The 19,597-nt window shown below is 40.0% G+C and overlaps 1 long non-coding RNA gene across 1 annotated transcript in view; it reads left to right on the top strand.

Annotated features, from left to right (window-relative positions):
* Window positions 1-13,943, top strand: part of LOC147600210 (uncharacterized) — a 111,860-nt gene extending 97,917 nt beyond the window's left edge. The window contains exon 5 of the long non-coding RNA XR_015258927.1: window positions 13,777-13,943. This is a non-coding gene — a long non-coding RNA (uncharacterized LOC147600210). The remainder of the gene's footprint in view (window positions 1-13,776) is intronic.
* The last annotated feature ends 5,654 nt before the right edge of the window (window positions 13,944-19,597 follow it).

Raw genomic sequence — 19,597 nt, forward strand, 5'->3', positions numbered from 1 at the left:
AGTTTCTTTAGTCAGAAAATATTTTTTCACCAAAAACTAAGTTAGAAAATCTTAGCCAATGACTCATATTTGGATGAAAAATTAAATAGGGCTCCAAGGCTTGAGGTTCTCAACACATGTTTGAGATTATACATTAGAACTTAGATGCTTCTTGAACTTTTTTCATTGTACTTCTTCACTGATCACTTTGCTTTCTCTTTTTTAAAAGCAGCAGCTGTAATTTTACTAGAATACTAACAGTGAGAAAACTGCCAACAGCACTGAGTAGAACTTTAGAAAGAAAAACGTAGACACAATACCGGAGAAAAAGAGATGCATCAGACTGTGCAGTATTATCTTAAGTAAAACTTGATGTTCTCCTATTTAAAACTAGAAACACTAGAAGATGTACCTATCCTACCCTGACAATGTCACATGGTCATCAGTAGTAGCTGTTCTCTAATTAGGATTTTCTCTGACCAGAGAGATCAGATGCATTAAGCAAAAGCAGTGCAGCCTAATATTTGAAAGCACCCTTCAGTTTCAGCCAGTCCGCAAAAACCACATGAACATGTAGCTCATTGACAGCACTGCAGGGGCTGACACAGTGCACGACACTGACTTATCTGTAGGAGGGAGATGAAGCACAGCCAGGAGATGTATTCTGCCTTTCTCTTGGAAAAATATCACAAATCAAATTATTTTCCTTTCCTGCACAAATCGTTTGACCTCAACTGAGTAAGCCAATATTTACTAATGTACAGAGTTCATGTCTGAGTTTCCATGTGTCCCTGTTCTTGCTGACTGCAAATTCAGTTTGGCTTTCCAGCACTTTCAGCAAGATGTTCACCTTGTTTCAGTTACAAAAAAAAAAAAAAAATATTGCAAATTTTCCATTTGCCTCCTTTAGTTTGGATTTTAGAGATATATAAATATCTCAGAGTTTGGGCACGGTGCCCATTTTTCACTGCTTACTTTATGTTAGGAACATGAGTGGAACAGCTAAAATAATGAAAACCAATGAAATTATCTTATAAATTATAGTACTCAAAAAAAATAAAATTATAAAAGTAAAACGTAACACAACAAGCAGTGGTAAGAGACATAAACCATGCAAAACAAAAAGCAGTGTAAACAGTTTGGCCACTGTGCTATAAACAGTAAAATGCTGATTTTAGAGTGAAAATTTTCTTATTATATTGCTAGTGCCCTAAGTAGTAGAGTGCTGCTTTCTAGACATCCTGAGGTGAAAGATGTGGAGCCCAAAGCAGGAAGGTACATGATTGCCCTGAGAAGTGTGGCTTTTAGACTTCACGCAGAAGAGTTGAGTTGGTCCAAAAACAGTGCCCTTTTCTTTCATCATCTTCCCTGACCTGAAAAAAGCTGGCAAAGCATAGACCAAATTTTGTCTTTAATGTGCAATTGCCCGCGTGACTTTAGAGGAGAGATTATTAGTCTACAGTTTTATACTGAAACTATAGCTTTGAAAACAGGAACAATGACTTAAAAGCACACCTTTGCCTCATGCTGAGAGGCTTAACTGATGCACAGAAATTCATAATAATGGCAATGAAAGGTCTCCAGTATTGCTATATCTCTGGGAGTGGTGCATTTATTAAAGTAACTGTCGTGGAAACTTTTACTTCAGAATGTGGAAAAATCTGTCCCACACCACTTGGGAGGAATAGCAGAAAGACAGGTGAGCACCACATCACTCACATGCTGGCATGTGGTTTCCTAGAGGTACATGTAAGTCTATCAACATTAGGCAATGAACTCCAATTCAAGTGTCCTCAGGAGAAAATGTTCAGTCATAAATCACGTTATGAAGAAGCTGCAGGTCGAAGAACTCCACTGCCCTGGGAACTTTGCTGTTCACCAAAAGGAAAACATGGCAAGAACAGTCAGCTTTGCTTCACCTGCACAGTATACACAGTCAGAGCAGCCTGTGCATGCTGAGTCCAAAAACCAAACAATACTGAGCCTTAGGTACATATTATGGTCACTGATGTCTGGTAATGTTCACTGCTTTCACTGCCCATGTTCATTGGATTACTTTGCATGCGCTTCACCTTCATTTAGCTGTGCATTTAGCCCGAGGAGTGTGGGCATTCTTTAACAAAGCTGAAGTCTAATCCTGCTTTCTCTGGGGAAACATGATCAGACCAATTTATGCATGTAAAATTGTCTTTTTATTTTCACATGCAGAAGTCCTAGAACAGAATGCCTCACAGAGCACAAATAGAATTTAGGTTTTTCTACAGATTTTTTGAAACTACATCAAATCATTCCTTTCCCCTTCTGGGAAATAAAAAAAAAAGTTAAATGTCCAAATCCCAGAGTGTGTCCCATTAAGGATGCAGAAGATAAAGTTTTAATGCATTTACTACCTCCTATTGTCCTACTTCCAGAACATTGATTTACTCTTTTTCTTTAGCTCCACTCACCAGCTTTGGATCCCGAGTTATTGACACTGAAGTTAATAACAAATACCTACTACCTTCCCTGAGAACAGGCACGTAGTGTCAAGCTCAGACTGATATATCGTTCAGTACTGTAGGTAAGTGTAAAGATGCAAGTATGTAAAGGTGTATGTTCCATTCATGCATTATTACTCTAATTTATAGGAAGAAAATTACACAATAAAGTCCCCTCCAGTTAATGGCACTTAGAAATTTATCACAAAGCAGCACTGAAATATCCAGAGGTCTGTCAGCAGTGTAATAATCATCACATATTTGCAAGGCTGCCACAAAACACCACAAGTCAGAGTTGTCCAGAATGTTCAATATTGCAATGAAAAGCACAAACTGTAGTTCAAATATGTCTTCACTATGAATGTATTGGGTCATTTACCTTAACAACGTGAACGTGCTCTCATTATTATGTTCAACTTGATTAGTGTGTAGTCTAACATTTAAAAGTGCACTTCAGATGGAAGAAGGTATGAATGCATGATTGGTTCCTAATAAATTGAGCAACCTCCTAATGAACTGCAAGGTATCTATAAGAAACTGGTAGACACTAGACATAGGCACCCAGAACCAGAAAAAAAAAATGGTAATAGCAAGGGGAAGACAGAGTAGAATTTTCTAAATACATTTAATACACTGTACTGTAACACTCATTGCTATCTGAAGTAGGAGCAAATAGGAAGGTGTATAGTTCTAGGAGAAAGACATTATTAGAAATTTGCTGGGGAAAGGATCATTGCTATTAAAAGCCAACATGTAAATGCGCACTTTGGCTGATGTGATTTGGAGCCATGTTACACAACTGTATCTTATAATGGAGCAAGAAAACAGCATTCCCTCTCCATTGGTGTCTAGGAATGTTTTCTTTGAATGACATTGTCATACAAAAGCAAGTCAGAAGAAAAGTAAAATCTATATTCAGGGTACTCAGTTGATTTAATAAGGAAGATGAAATAAAGAATTTAGCTAAGTAACAATAACGAGAGAGTTCAAGTCCACAGCCGTTTGAAAGGAGCTGACAGAATTCCTTCTTATGAAATAGGAATATATAATTACTTAGCAATTAACTCAGATTACATACAAGAAAGAGTGAACATAAGAAACATTGTCTTACTACTGAAATGTATGAGGCTGCAAAATTCTTCTTTGTGGAAAAAGTAACTCAGTGTGAGACCCTACCTCTAAAGCTCTATACTGAATTAAGGGCAGATGGGGAATTCACCTCTGAATTCTGCACCTTCATATTAACAGCGAGAGCCTTACTGCTCCCCTTATCCGTGGATCAGACTGTCTCAGAAATGACATTATAAGACATCGCAGCCTTATTCTGTTTCTCTGTCCTTAATCTTTGCTGGCTGGATGTTTAAGTGTAGCGGATGGTTTAGTTTTTTTTCCCCTGCCTTCTCTTGTGATAAAAAAAAAATAATTATGAGGAGAGAGGAGGTAAGTAAAAAAAAAAAAAAAAAGCAGTTTGGCACTTTTTTTCCCCCAGAAAGGAGTAGTACTTCGTGTCTAGAAGCCTCCACTTCATAAGAAAATGACTGTTCAGCTGTGTTGTTACTTTATACACCCACAAACTAATGTAAGACTGGTCAACAGTGATTCTAGTGAGTTAGCTGCAGTGTGGCAATGCTTATCTATTTATCTGAGGTGCTACTACATGAACACCTCTGTTCTTCCCTAACCATGATTCCTGCTTCCCTGTAGCTGACAGCTACATCCTCCTGTTACTGAATTAGTAGCTATGGAAGAAGGGTTTCAGGATTCTAATGCTTTATTTTTCTACTGTTTTACTGGTTAGGAAAAAAAAAATCCAAACCTAAATCCACACATGCAAAATACAGTTCTGCACTAATTTGTTTACCTGGGGGAGATGCACTTCATCAGAAGGTAGCAGCAGGATCATCTACTAGTAGCAGTATCTCTCATGAAAGCTGCAAATATCAAACAGGAACGGCATAAACTTAATGACACACCTGCACCTGGCCAAAGCTGTGCACTCTCCTAGGAAACAAAAAAATACATCCTGTCGGCCCACCTCAAATTTGCAACAGCAAGCCAGGAATAAATGTTATCCCTTCCAGCATCAACAGTGACAACGAAAAGTAGTGAGAGTAGGTTTAGCAGTGACGCTCTTCAGCAGCACCTACTGGTTACTACTAGTAGAGCAAACGTCTCCTTCAAAAGTGAGAAGGTACCACTAGGTAGAGAGGCATGATTTTCCCCATGCTGGAATAGCCTACTGGACAGGATGAAGGAGTGAGCTTAAGGAAATAAGGGCCTGCAAACAGGCTCAAGGGGCAAATTGTGCTGTGCCTCAGTTTTTCTGTCTGTAACTTGAAATTGTTTCAGAACCTCAACTGAAAGCACTCAGCATTTTATGGTGCTGTTAAAAGTTCACCACTGTCATTGTTACAAAGAAAGAGAAAACAGATAGGAGAATATCTGATGCAAGAGAGAAGTCAATACTTGCAGAAGATGCCCAAACAAGGAGAAAATATATTTCTTTGGACAAGAAACAACAACTTTCCCTCAGGAGGAAAAATAAATAGAAGGCATGAACTATCTGGATGTTCACATGGTGTATCATGGACACATAAAGCTGCAGAATGGGGTACATGGCTACCTTTGCGTGGTGATGAACCAGCACTAGTAAATCCATCCTCTCCATATTCCAAGCAGCCAGGTTTCTGAGGGACTAATGACATGGTTTTTTTTTTTAACTCAGAAAAAGCCAGGAATAGCTATTCTGCAATAGTTTCCTATGTGAACAATCTCTTTCTGCGTGAAGAGTAGCCTTTTTGTTCAGTCTGCTTTGAAGTGGACTAAGTTAGACTGCAGAAAGAGATTCATTGAAAAAAAAAAAGTTCAAGGCAATGTGGAAGACCTATATCAATTCACCCTCTCCTATTTCATAAAAGCTTCCTCTGCCAGGTGAAACGCTCAGTCTTGGTGGAGCTAACTGAAGATATCCATACACAGCACAGCGTCCAGCTGTTTCTGAAGAGGTTAGATTAGATACAACAAGCAGTTAAGATGCAATAGCTCAGCCCACTCAAACCCCTAACACAGTATTATCCTGCTTCTCCAGTATTGCTTTCAGTACCTGGCCTAATCTGAGCCATTCCCTTACCACGTGCCACATTTGAAGAAAGAGGGCTCTACTCTCACAGTGAAATGATCTTTCATCATCCTGGTAACAAAATCTTCTGTTTATATACTGCCCATGTGTTTCTGGCTGAATATATCTGCAAACTGCCTAAATAACTGCAAACATACTCACTTAACAGAAATTATTTTTTCAAATAGCTGAAAGTAAGTAAAAATTCTTTAAAATCCCCTATCATAGCATCCTTTTGGGCACCCCCTATAAATGAGTGTGGCTTTCTCTATTGACAAGAGGGACACAAAAACCAAATGAATATGGTGCAGGGCTGAAGAGAACGTAGTAAGGACACTGCACTAAATTGGGCATATGACTTCAGAAAAATTGTTCAATGCTTCAGTCTTCCTTTCTACAAAACACGACTGATCATGCATTTTGGTAATGATAAAGTAGGACAACAAGTTCTGTCTAAGGGCCCAGTGTTATTGCTATTGCTACTTTGAGAAGTAGCCCAATAGGTTAGATAGGTTATCAGCTCCTTTGAGAAAAACAACCCACAAACCAACCAAACAAGCAGGGACAAAAGTATTCTGCCTGCCACGCAAGTGGTGGAGTTTTAGGTTGAGTCAATCTTTCTTTTTGTTAAGCACAATTAGAGCTTCATATTTCCTTGTGGCCCTCCTTTTTGGATAGTTGTTGAATAGAGGCAAATTCAGCTGGTCAAGTAACTGCAACCGCCTCATATAACTATGCCTCCCTGCCCACTGCAGCATTGTGGCTCTTGGGATCTTTCAGCTACGATGCCCTGGAGGCTGTGGCTGCAGCTATGATGTGTCTTACCAAACCCAGTTTTTATGACTCACAGAAACTCATTTGTGTGTGTGAATTACTGGCTTTTCAACTGACAGTGAGGAAGCAAAAAATCATCTACAAAAGAAAGCTTATCTACTTACATTGTAGTCTCACACATTTTACTATGTGTTTACTGCCAGAACGTGTTGCAGTTAGTATCTGAATCTCTGCCAGACTGCTGACAGACAGAATATGATCTATCTTAAGATATTTTTTTTTGTGAAGTGACAACTGCTAGTCTGTAAATACTGTGTGCAATAATAGAAACACTAATTTGACATAGCTATATGTTTCAAAAATGTTTGTAGTTTTCTTACATTTTTCATTCTCTTTGCAATTCCGATCAGCAAATGCATGATCATTGATGCCTGAAGTCACTACAGCATATTTTAAGATAGACAAATTTTAGGAAATATTTAGTTCACTTCTGTTGTTAAAATGGTGCCTTGTAATCTAGTAGCTTTAGATTTACCTATAGTTCCCCTTAAAATCAAACACAAATCTGAAATCTCTATATGTATCATGACAAAAGACACTAAGGAAAATCAGAGCAAGGGAGCAGAGTGGAAATCTGATAAACTTTTCCAGCTAATTACAAGGCTTGTATCTCCATGAGACAAACAAAAGCAAGACTGAAGCAAATGGAAGAGGAGCTCTAGATTCAAGCCACACTAGAATTTTCCCTAAATTTCACAGTACAATTTCTTCACTCCCTAGGTTTCACACAGCATTTTAAAATTAGACATTTGAAAACTTCAAAATTATCCATATACCGCGGGGGACTTAACTGGCATGTACAAGGCATCCTAGGGTACTCTCTAGCCCATTTCTCATTTGCATCCCCTGGAGCCCAGTTCTTCAAATGACAACATCAAAATCATCACATTCTACTGGCTTTCGAGGCTACTGCAGTTTTCTTGTATTTCTCTGTCTGTTTTAGAGCATACTGTGAGATGGCATTGGAGTATGTAATGAACATCCTTAAACCAAAAAAAATACCACTCAAAAAAGCCTCTGTCTTCATTGTCTCTGCTAGGATACCAATCATACATCCACCCCATTTAAAAAAAAACAATGAAAATTATTAATTTATATTGTTTTTACTAGAGCTCTGCATGGAAGAACCCTTTTTTGCCTTGATTCCTTTAAACTTGCATGTGTTAAAGGAGAATAAATGTACATTTGCAGGATGGCAAAATACAGCCACCAGAAATCTTAGACTCTAGTCAGCCCTATTCAACTCTTTTTTTTTTTTTTTTCTCCTTCACTGAGCTTTGCATAAAGCTAACCCAAACCCACATGGATTTCTATAATATCCAAAAAGAATGACAATGAGTGATGTGATGTAGGTGGAAACTGCCTGAAGAAACCTAAATTGTAACAGGAAAAAAAATTGACATTTTAGATTTTAAATGTTACATAGTTTTTATAAAGCTTCAGTCAATTTATTTTATTTATTCTAATGAAGAGCATTACAACTGCTTTACTGCACTGAAGCAAGCATCGATCACACCATTAATCACACCTTGTGAATAGTCACAAATCAAGTTCTAACAGCAAGCACTGAATCAGGAGCAATGAAGCATAAACTCCTTCACAATTTATGATCTCTCCAATTGCATCTTTTCAACCATTAAATTGCAAGATACCATAAATTTTTATCTTCTTCACTTCAGTCACATTATTGATTCTGCCTTGTGAAATATAGAATAGCTGTAAATCTAGGCTATTGAATTAAATTTAAAGTCTTGACTTCAGAAAAGAAACCCAACACACTGCCATGGCTGTTAATTTACACTGAGGAACAAATGATAGAAATATTAAAATTTAAATGGACAACAGGGATTTCAAAGAGCCATAGTTCTGTCAATCCTAGTCCTCGTCAACCTTGAGGGTTTTTCTTTTAGCCAAATTTTAGATCGCAAAATATAATAAAATATAAGCTGCAGGTGGATGAAGAACAGATAATTCTTGCAAACAAGTAAATTATTAAGAGGCTGAATCAAAGCTACTGAATAAATGTCTAGGCTTAAAATAACTCCACTGAATTCAGCACAATTTACCTAACTACAAAGCTGAGGTGCTTTAATACAAATAAAATCGGCATACTAGTGATAGCACATCATTAGTCATCAGGTCCCCAGTGAAAAGGCAGATCGCCTTAATATGTCTACGTAATTCTCTCTAGGATAGCACAGGCAGGTCCTTCAGGGAACCATGTGTCCATCAGAAATGAAAAGAAAGATCCATCAAGGTGGAAGCCTCTATGGATGGGTGGGAACAATAAATGCAGACAGAAATAAAAGGTCCCAAGGAACTGGAAGGATATTAAAGTAGAGGTGGAAAATATCATGTGTTGGAAGAAAACACAAATTGTGACTTGGACTTCCAGGTACTGCTAGAGAAGGAGGAATTTCCTGATGCTGTTGTGGGTTGCCCCTGTGAGAGCAGTGTCCGGCCAAGGCCAAACGCCAGGTGCTGGCTGCTGCTGCTCCAGATGCCCTGACTTTCCATGCACCTGGACATCACTCACAGTCCTCTCCCAGCCTCTGCGGTGTTTCTCCCTCCTGCTCCAGAGGAACAGAGTTAGTCCCCTACAGGCCCTTTGCCTTCAAGGTGAAGGCCTTATGCCAGCATGGCAGAACACTCTTCCACCATTTCTGTCTGAGCAAAGGAGCCTCAGCCTGACAGTGAACAGAGTACTGGGTGCACAGCTCCTTGCCCCACCACAAGCTCAGAAAGACTTCATGTGTTACACAGTTTATAGGATTCAGAGGCTTCAATACGCCTTATGGTACACTGCTTACATAAATCCCCCCGCCCCTTAGGATAAGGCCACATAAATGTTTGCTGACAGGAGGAACAGAAGCAGAGCAGACAGCATCAAGAGGTGGTGACTCACCTCTGCCCAGACCTCCCACATCATGCTGCCCAGCCACAGTCCCTGTACCTTGGCCTCCACACGGCAGAAGCAGCAGAGCAAGAGGATTTTCCCCTTCCAGGGACCCAGTGGGAGGCAGCCCCCAAAGCCACCCACCAGCTGTACTGGAGAAAGGAGGAGGGATGGGAGAGTGAGGGAAACATAGCTTAGGGCACAGCCAAGGTGAGAGCTGGCAAGGTAGGCAGGCCTCTCCCCTCACCGGGTGCACAGGGCGTGGAAAGGGGAATTTCATTGCCAGGAGCAGTCCCATGGTGGGACGGCTGCCAGGAGCGAGCTCCCAGTGATGGCTGCCTGGTCCCTGCACAGCTGTGTGTGGAGGAGGCTGGGGTGGAGACAAGGGTGGAGCACATCAGATGAGACTGCCAAATGATTCAGCCTTGGGGTAAAGGGGAGGCTAGGGCTTCTAGCCCAGGCTCTGTTAACATATTCAGAAGTAGCCTACAGGGATTCAGTTGTCTCTTGAGCCCAATCCTAGCTATATTTAATCACGTAAATCAAATAAACTAAAGGAGTGGTCTGAAGCGTTTGCAGGATCAGGTGTTGGAAATGAGGGGTGGGCTCATCCTTATCTGACTCAGCAGTAAACTCCCTTTCATTTCTTCATCAGCTTTTCCAGCACAAGTACAGTTATGTCTGTCGTGGTTTTGTTAGTAAGGGGGGGCCTAAGGTGGTAGCTTCTGTAGGAAACTGCTAGAAGTCGCTCCCCTTTGTTCAGTGGACTCGGCCGGGCCTAGGGCAGACCTGCTGCTGGCCAAGGCCGAGCCGATTGGTAGCAGAATGTCTCGTGATAACGCCTCTGCGATAACGTATTTAAGAATGGGAAAACAGAAAAAAAAGAGAGAGGAGAGAAGATGTGAAGAAGCTGAGCGGGGGCAGAGGCGCAGAGGGGGAGGCGCAGGCCTCATGGGCCTTGCAGGCCTCACCCTCTGGCCTCTCGCCAGGCAGCCGATTGGGCCCGACTCGGTCCAGCCCGGCTGCAAGAAGTGGAGAGGAGATGAGAAGTGAATGAGATGTAAAAAGGATCCTGAGAGACATCTACCAGCCTGTTGTGAGGAACGGCTGCAGACACCAAGGTCAGTTCAGAAGGAGGGGGAGGAGTAATGCGGCTCCTGGCCAAGATTCCCCTGCAGCCTGTGGTGACGACCATGGTGGAGCAGGTTGTCCCCCTGCAGCCCATGGAGGTCCACGGAGGGGCAGAGATCCACTTGGAGCCCATGAAGGACCCCGTACCGGGGGAGGTGGATGCCTGAAGGCAGCTGTGGCCCGTGGAGGGCCCGCTGGGACAGCTGTTCTGGAGAGACTGCACCCGTGGAAGAGATGACCCACGCCGGAGCAGTTCCACGAAGGACTGTGGCCCGTGGGAGGGACCCCACGCTGGAGCAGGGGAGGAATGTGAGGAGTTCTTCCCCCGACCATGAAGCAGCGGCGTAAAACAACATATGATGAACTGACCGCAACCCCCATTCCCTCTTCCCCCCTGTGCCGCTCGGGGGGGGGGGGGAAGGTAGTAGAGATAATGTTAAGCTTGGGAAGAGGGAGGGGTGGAGGGAGGTTATCTTGTTCTCTGTCTCATTATCCTGCTGTTCGTAGTAATAAATGAATAGTTTTCCCCAAGTCGAGTCTGTTTTGCCCGTGACGGTAACTTTAAGGATTTCTTCCTGTCCTTATCTCAAACCTCGAGCCGTTTTTCCTTATATTTTCTCTCCCTGTTCTCTCGGAAGGTGGGGGGAGTGAGAGAGAGACTGCGTAGTCTGGTCCGATCGGGGCTGAACTACGACATGCTAATTCTTTGCATATAGAAAAATTCTGCCAGATGTAGATGTTGCAACTGTTCTTAAGCTTTCACTTCAGCTCACCATTTTCCTATCTGCATATCAATTCAAGAGTCAAGAACAACACAATCCTTAAGGAACTGAAAAGTAATAATTACAAAACTGCAATTCAAAACTTAACTCTGTTACTTCTTGCACAACCTACTGGTAGCACCACATTACTTTCTCAATACAATACCATACCAGATTGTACTATTTCAGGCAGAAAGCTTATTTGGTACCACACCTTGCAGAGGTATAAATTACCCAAAATTTATATTAAAAATTTCACAGATTCCTATAAACCACGAAAGCAATGTTGGTGAGTTAATATTTTACTTATAACCCCAATGTGCTGAATGCATTGTGTTCCTGGGCTGCCATTTTTTTGCTAGGGAAATGAGTACTCATTGCTTGGGATTGGCATGGTCCATACTAAGAAATTAATAAACTATGTGCTGTGGCACCATCTCTCCAGTGCCAGTAACAAACATCTCCATAGTTCTTTTCATCAGAATAGATACTGCTTTCTAGCCCAAGGAGAAATGCATTTCAGTACTGACTGAGCCAATGCCCAGTAGAATCCTTCTACGTAAAACCACGTTCAAATACAGTGTTTTGGAAGTTCAACTCAGATTATTTACAATTAGATTCACAACTCAGTTATGCCAAATAAACACACTGTTTGTTCTGTGGATTCTATATTGTGCTAGTACTGTTCTATGGGTTTTGCATTGCTACTGATCACAGAGCTGCTTTGTTGTTTACTGTCACTTGGACTTCAATGCTATGACTTGCAAGCCTCCCTGAATCATGCAGTACCTATACAAAACATGCTGCTGCTTCTATTACTATACTAAACTAGTTCACATCTGGAGAGGAATAGTCACTTCCCTTTTAACCTCTGGTGTTTTTTCAGATAAAAAAGTAAACTTGTATTAGTTTGAGGAAGTAAATGAAAAGGAAATTGTATTGCTCTTTTTTTTTTCTTTGCTCCATCAGTTACTAAATTCAAGGAGATAATAAATTATCTAGATAACAGAGCAAAAGCTGAACACAAGAGACATGCTACTTTCTATAAATATTTTTATGGCACACAACAATAGAAGGGACCAAGCTTGAAATGGCCATAGGCTCAGCTTCAAATCCAGAAGTTTAAGTACTGTTGTCAGACTTGCCTTAAACTTCTTTGACTTACTTTGGTCTGAAATCTGTTTTTTTTAAAACTGGAGAGAAGATGTGCATGTCTGAAGCCTCCATGCATCCTGTTTTTGCCGCTGGCAAAAATTTCCATGATCATAGTTTTCTTTCATTTCACTTCCTATTTCAAGAAAAAAAAATAAAAAGCACAATAAATCAAAATACCAAACTCTAACTATCACTAAGCACAAACCTTCCAGAATGGACAGTGCTTGCATGTAAAAGCTTTTTCAATTTTGATTGCAAATTAAAACTGAGTCTAGATCAGTGGTGCTTCTCATGCTACTATGGAACAAACTAATAAAAAGAAAGAACTGTAGCCTAATAGGGAGATTGATATGTCTCTTACTAAACTCCCAGAAACATTTTGCACTTTAAGATTTGGGTTCATTGGGGAAGGAGGAAAACCCGAAAATAAATAAATAAATAAATAAAGGAGGGAGGCAGGGGGACAGGCGAGAAAAAAAAACTATCTAGCAGCAAGACTCTTGTTGGTTATTAAAAACTCCTGCTTAGGAATCTTGAGTATCCAGAAATAGTATGGCTTGTGGAAATAAAAAAACCCCTACTTTTAACAATCGAGAACCGTGAGGTGGCCAAAGTGTGTGTGCAGTATGGGGAAATATAGTGCAAAAGGTATTGTCAAAGCTGGTGTTCTGCAGGAGGGACAAACTGTAGGGTCTAGGACATTCTGTTAGTAGGAGAAGACATGACAAATGGGAAATCCTTAACCATATCTAGGTTCTTAATTTATAATAGATGTAATATGTACTATACGGATGACCCAACAGGAACACATGTAAGCTTACTTTTGACAAAAAAAAAAAAAAAAAAAAAAAAAAAAAGGCTCCCATTACTTATTATTATGTAATTATTGGTACCTTTGCACAAAAATTTCTTCTTTAAAAATTATGGCAGTTTCAGTCAAATTATCTATATGTTCCAGAACTTCTCTAGATAGTAAATTCCTACCATTTTCCATTAACATTACTGATCAGGTTGGATGTGATCAACTGCAGCCTTCTTCACTTCTGAACATTGCCAGCAAGTCACTTTAAGCTCTTGCAGATTTTTTTTTTAATGCAATGAACATTTAATAATCAATACTTTTCTTTGAGAATTCACCTCTGCTCTTCCCTTAAAAAAAGGACGGGAGGGTGCAGAAAAGTGGTGTAGTGCTCAACATCAGGAACAAATGGCTGCTGTCCTTAGAGTGAACTGAGCTTCTAAGGAATCAAGAATCATCTGACAAACCAAAATATAAAATTATGCAGGTAGCTACTTTTTCCTGAAGAAGGAGGAAGTACTTGTGTACTAGAACGAGCCCTCCAGCATGACAGGGCTCTACAGACACAGCTCGGACTCATATGGAAGGGTGAATGCTATAGCACCCTCTTAATGTTCTTTCTCCAGGACACAAATGGTATTTGTTTGGAGGGGTGAGAAGGAAGGCTGCCACGTGATGAAAAGGATGGATCCATTGTGCAACAAGAAAGTACTCACTGTGCTGTGAAGCCGCAGGTGATGGGGATACTACAGGGTTTCCAGTAAAGGGTGTGATTAGGCCTTCTAGTGGCTATGACCAGAATCAGCAGTCTGTGAAGGGCAGGGCACCAGTCTCTTCCAGAAAAAATGAGATTCCGCAAAGTTTTCCTTGGTCTTCAGAAGGATTCTGCCTTGCACAAAACTATTCTCAGAAGGATGGCTGGGGTTGTTCTCCTCTTTGGCTGTGTGCAGTCCCACCAGACAGAAGTAAGCAACGGAAGTCAGTCCTGTTAGGTATATAATTACTTTCAAAATATTTACAAGATGCATTAAAAATGTGTTTCTAATGTGACCTGCAAATCACCATTTACTAAGCAACAAATTAATTAGCAAAATTCTTTGGAGAATGTGAAAAACTTGGCACGGCAATATTTTAGTCAAATTTGGGGAGGATCTGTAGCAATCTGCGATAAAATCCTGTCAAATAAAAGCATAATTTCTAAGAAACTAATGCCAGTACAGACATAGCAATATTTCATGGAGGGAAAAGAACTCTGAGCATAGAGGAGAAACATGCACCAGAATAAAAACATAATATAAATCCCTGTCCCAGAAGCTATACCAGGTCACATAATAATGATCTATTGTATTTCTTGCTCGTAAAGGAGTCAGTTTTCACAGCTCTGTACATTTCCCAGGGCAGACTCTTCAGAATATAACTAACATGAAAAAAACAGGCAACAACTTTTTTCTCTTTCAAAGGAAGTATCTTGACTCCAAATAATTTGTGGCCTAAGCACTGGCTAGGGATGGCAGCAGAATCTTGGAGAGCGAGTGTGTAAAGGAATATGGACAACAGAATTGAGATGGGACTGATGCTTGCCTTAAAAAAAGGCTTATGTAAGATAAGCTTGGGCTTGATAAATTGTTTCTGCATATATGACATTTTAGGGACTGCTGATGGTAGCAACTCTCAGCAGGGTGGTGGATGGTGAAGTGATGCTGGGAGCCAGAGACAGTGTTGGAAAGCAAGAAATGATGTGATCTGCTCCGCTCTGTATTTTTGGCTGAATGTACCAGTAAGCAGATGAGTCACACCCTTCACTTCATAATTTTTATCTGGTTGATTGATATGAGAACACCAAGGTATTTCACTGAAGATAGATCTCAAACTCAGATATTAAAAAGATTCACCATGAATGTTCCTTATACAATGTTCAGTGTCTTTGTTCTGGATTGCTTTTAATATCCATTTTGTCATTCAGTAAATGTTTCTTTTTGTGCTCAAAGCAAACAGCCTTTCTCCATCACCACTGAGAGAAGATGGCATTTAAAGGTAGAGTTATTAATTAGGTTAATCTTAGACTGAATGTGTACATTACAAGAACATTTTACTTCTCAGCAGGGGTATCAGAAAGTGTTAAGCAAATGTTGTGAATTTTCTAATGGCCATTTGGGCAACGCATATTATCTCAAAACATTTATTGATCACTGGATGCAATTATTGCAATTCTAAACAATGTTAACATAGCAGAGTCAACCCTACCAGATAAATGCAGATCTGGTCCGTCTAAGAGAGAATGCATGGTGAAAGCAGGTATTAAAAACCCTAGAATGCTGAATGTACAGTAAACCTGGAAAGCGTGAGGAAGTTTGAACTGGATACTCAGCAAAAGATGGGACAGACCTACTGCAATTTTACTCTGCAGCATTTGGCACGCGAGGCAGGGTCGTGGATACCTGTACTTCGCCATGAAAGTAAATTAATAAATATTATCCATTAAAGATCCATTTAAGATACAATAACTGTTATTTACTACTCAGACTTTCTGCATAGGTAACAACAACTCTTCTCTGATTATTGGTTAAGATAATATTTTATTAAACTATCTGCCTCACACCCTCTGCACACTACAAGGGCCCAGGCTCTGCTCGGATTTAGCCAACAGGCAGTGACCTTTCCCATGTGCCAGAATTAGACTAGCAGTAACTGCAGAATAACATTGCTCTGTTATCCTCTACTATTACTGTCGTGGATTTTAAACTGATACAGAAATTTTATTGCAGAAGTCTCAAATCCAAACTAAATAAAGAAGCTTGAAATGAGATCTTTACACATCCAATCACGTTTCAGAAGTTGTGTTTCTCTAACAAGCTGCATACATGTTTCAATCCCCCAAGTCTGCAGAGGGAAATCATACTGTGCATACTCTATAAAGAATGGAAATTATGCAGATATTTACCATACCATGATTTTTATGATTTCATACATGAAACGTGCCTGACTGCTGAAGACTGTTTTCCTATTCAATAGCATGACAAGCAGATACCATGTTTTCCATGGCTCTGTACATTTAGTTTCTTGGGAGCAAAATTGCATCACTGCATAATTAGACAGTTATATTTAAGTGCACCTGCTGTGTCAATGACTCTTCTCTGTGCCTTGATGTGTCAAACCTGAAATTAGCTTGTGCCTTCTAGAAATGCCTGCAGTAAAGAGTGAGGAGATGCTTTTCTCTGAGGCCTCTACAGGCATTGCACCTGAAGGAGAGAACTTGCATTTAGATGCCCTGACCCAGTGATACATCAACACAGTGCTTTATAGCCTTCAGCAGGGCATATATTGCATTCTTTCTATGCCAGCCCGACTTCAATGACCATAGAAGGACAAAATGATGTTGAGTTCATATTAGCAAAGCAAACAACTACAGATGCTCCACATGCAGACAGGCATCTCTCTACCGTTCAGTTCTCTCATCTATAACAAGTACCTTTGAAACCAGGTTGGACAATAAGGAGTAGAATGGAAAATCTGCTCTTAACTGTTACCCACACTGTGCCATTTTGAGGAATGAGAGTAACAGTTTTAAAGTTGCATTGTCAAAATATAAGGAAGACACATGTCGGACAGGATGATAATATTTGCTCTTTACAAGAGTCGGTCTAGCTTTTCATAAACCCAGAAAAGTGAAACATTAAAAGTAACCACCAATATCTTTAACATAACAACAAAAGAAGTAATGACAAATAGTGGGAATTTGTATCGATGATATAACTCTGCTGTTTAATCAGATGGCAGAACTTCACCTAGCACATTTACTTACTCAGTCTTTTGGTTTAACAGATTTAACTACATATGTCATTCCTGAATTACGGCATAAAGCTGAAAGTGCTGACTGCTCCTAATTCCCATTGACTTCGCAGTTGAACGAAAAGGACACCTAGCACTTTGCAGAGTGAGAGCGTAGTATGTTCCTATGCCTGCTTCAGTTCCTAGCTTTCCTGTAGCAGAATCTCCTAATGCATATTCCAGACAGCTTCTGTTTGAAGTACCATTCTTCCCAAGCCCAACTGCTAATAAACTCCATGTAGATTACAGTCTGGAGGCTGGGATTTTCTCCTTCAGTCTACAGCAAAGAAATCTGTAGGCACTTTAATCTCTGTATTGGTAGTTGCAGTGTTATTACAGAGACCCACTTTAGGCTACACTTTACCAAACAGAATCCTTAAAGATTAGAAAAGCCACTGGTTCAACTTGGTGTATTTATTACCAGTGAGATGACTTAAATTTACCAGCAGCAACTAGTTCACTAGTAATGAAACAAACACACCAAAAAGATACAAAACAATGTTCATGTCCTATCTGCTGCAAGAACTAGTCTCAAATTCAAGTACAAATGAAACCACCTGACAGGGTTGGCTCACTTTCAACACGCCAGTCTCCCTCACTTTGCCAAAGAAGTGTTCCAAGTCTCGCACTGTGAACGGCAGAATATATGACTCCAGTGGCCCATAAAAAGAAGCAGAGAAAATGTAAAGCTGGCTGACAATGTCATCTGCCAGCAACAACTGTATGACTTGATAAATCTTTTCTGTTGTTTCTGCTCCAGAGGTACAGCTTCAAGACCAGAAACACTTGTAACTGCACACAGGCACTGCAGTTAAAATGTGCTCTCATATTTTAGTTTCCTAATGAAAAAAATGGAGGGCTAATTTCACACCTGACATACAGGTATGACTCAACAGAAGTCAATGGAACTGCATCACTTGCTGCAAGAATAAATTTGACCCAGAGTTCTCGTTTCATTTTAGCTTATCAAGAGACACCCAGTGCTAAAATTAGCTTACAGTAGAAGTCACATGGTCACATGAATAAATCTCTTCCCGCTAGTTCTGTGAAGATGCCTCTGGCTGTGAACCATAGCCATCTGTGGGCAATAATCCTGTCCACCTAATAAATATCAGGCAAAGTCATAAATTATGTGAGGCTGCACTGTACATTAGGATAAAGGAACAATGACAGATGGCAGAAAGCCCATGAAGTCACTGCAGGGGTGAATATAAGTGTGCAAAATGCAGTGAAGGAACTGCTGGGAAATGTAGGTACATACAGTCTTCAAAAATATTTTGCAAAAAGTAAATAAATGATAAGTAAACTGCAAAATATACAAGTAAAGAACCATTCTATCTGTGCTGCCATCTCACAGAGAAGGAAATGAACTTATATCTTTATGCCCAGACCATTATAACCATTAAGCCTTTGCCCTACCTTGTGGGAAGTGGAAAGCCACACATTCTGAAAGATGTTTTGAAGAGAAATTTTTTTCCAGAATTATGCAATGCTCCATGTACTTTACCTGGAAAGTGAAAGAGACAAAAAATGGAATTTTTTTTTCCACACTTAAGAACATGCAGACAAGTAGGACTTAAAACCATTCTTTTGAAAATTGAAAAATCCTTTAAACTGTATTTGCTCAACATTAACCTCCAATCACTTGGGTTAAAGATTCCATATTATTTCATATACTGATTCTCAAAGAACACTGGCAAATACAGCAGTGGAAATTTAATCTTGATGGAGCCTTCAGGTTCTTCTATGACTATTACAGTCACTACTGGCAGATATCGTACATCATTGACTTCCCACACTTCTCCCTACAGAACACAGTCCTATTTACACTACTCATAACATTAATCCAAAGCCACTGGAGACTTCATAGCCACTATCTGAAGTGCAAATCCCAACATACTTCAATGTTAACGTGTTTATCCCATGAATTCATCAAGCTCTGCATTGATCTTTCTTTATAAAGACAGTATTGCTTATGTGGAACAGTGTTAAACACAAGATAATTTCTGCAGGATTGGGGTTCTCATCTACACTACAGATTTGAATTATGTGTGAAAAGCCAGTGTCTGCTTTCCAATAACACTTACAATAGTGTTGCAAAATATCTGATAATTGAAATCTTTCAAAATCCTTCTGGAAGACTGAAATATCAACAGTTACCAAGACTGAAAAATGCACTATTATTATTCCCAAAAAAAAGAAATAATACATGGGAGTTTTATCAGCCTTTAAGCAGTAAACAAAATGCACTGGAACATTCAAGCCAATTTCACTGGTTGGGAGAGTAATCATCACCCAGAAAATTAGGACAAAATTTTCTGACTGAACCACAAATTAACTTCACTGCATTATAGAGCTGAGCAATTATACTTTAGATCACATTTTACAAAATCTGAGACATTCTTTAAAGGGCAGGTGATGGTTTAAGGCAGTTACAAATCTCCTTCTAGGGTACAGGGACCACGTGGTATGTTTAAGTCATCTGGAGACTGTAAAAGGAAAAGTCGTACCCATCTGCCCCCTATTCACACCAACCAGCAGGCAGAAGCCAGTCCAAAGTACACACAGATATATATTAAAAGACATGGTCATGGCTGCTGCTGTGTCCTCCTACTTCTG

Source organism: Chlamydotis macqueenii, chromosome 6 (genome assembly GCF_036417535.1).
Source record: "Chlamydotis macqueenii isolate bChlMac1 chromosome 6, bChlMac1.mat, whole genome shotgun sequence".
NCBI lineage: Eukaryota > Metazoa > Chordata > Aves > Otidiformes > Otididae > Chlamydotis > Chlamydotis macqueenii.